Source organism: Mustela nigripes, chromosome 17, assembly GCF_022355385.1.
Source record: "Mustela nigripes isolate SB6536 chromosome 17, MUSNIG.SB6536, whole genome shotgun sequence".
Taxonomy (NCBI): domain Eukaryota; kingdom Metazoa; phylum Chordata; class Mammalia; order Carnivora; family Mustelidae; genus Mustela; species Mustela nigripes.
In genome coordinates, this window is record NC_081573.1 from 11,054,700 (window position 1) to 11,055,431 (window position 732).

A 732-nucleotide genomic window follows, 5' to 3' on the forward strand; every position below is an offset into this window, starting at 1 on the left:
CGCACATGACGCCCGTCGTCCCGCCACCTGAGGGCCGAGCGCGGCACACGCGCAGGCGACGCGCACACCGGCTCGGGGACCCCAGACTGCAACGCGCCCCCTCGAGCACTAGGCGCCGCCACACGCGGGCACGCCCGCGCCCCGCCCACCTCGAAACTCCGTGAAATCCGGCCTTGAGGCTCGGCTGTCCCTTCGTGCCTGGAGACTACGTTTCCCAGAAGAGACTGCGGCGACGACCCACTCGCGAGGCAGCATCGGCGGTGCTTTGTGCGCCTGCGCCATCTTCTGGCTCCAGGCGACGGGCCCGCCGATACCGAGGAGGAAACGCAGCCGGGGCTTCGCGGAGTGCGGCCACGGTGGCACCTGAACCCGGGGAGGCGGCAGGTGAGGGGCTTTGGAGCTTGCCAGGCGCACCGGGGTCCCTGCGGGAGCGGGCGCCACGGCCGGGCGGGTCTCGGGGCGGGGAAGAACCGGAACGTCTCGCCCCAGCGTCGGTGTCCGGCTTTCCGGGCACTGGACTACATTTCCCGTCGGCCTCCGCGGCGCGCGCTCTACCCGAGCGCCCCCTTTCCGCGTCCAGGCTCATAGTCCCGGTGTCCGGACCCCTTATGTGGGTGTGAAGGGTCCCCGACTCCCAGAAATGCTGGTGGATATTTACAGCCTTTCCTACGCGTGCCTTTTCTTTCTTTCTTTCTTTCTTTCTTTCTTTCTTTCTTTCTTTCTTTCTTTCTT

At 66.9% G+C, this 732-nt stretch overlaps 1 protein-coding gene across 1 annotated transcript in view; it reads left to right on the forward strand.

Annotated features, from left to right (window-relative positions):
* The first annotated feature begins 294 nt into the window (after positions 1 to 294).
* The window catches only part of ZNF582 (zinc finger protein 582), a 15,807-nt gene continuing 15,369 nt past the window's right edge, over positions 295 to 732 (forward strand). Inside the window, exon 1 of the mRNA XM_059383203.1 lies at positions 295 to 384. The gene's annotated coding sequence lies outside the window, so the exon portion shown is untranslated. The remainder of the gene's footprint in view (positions 385 to 732) is intronic.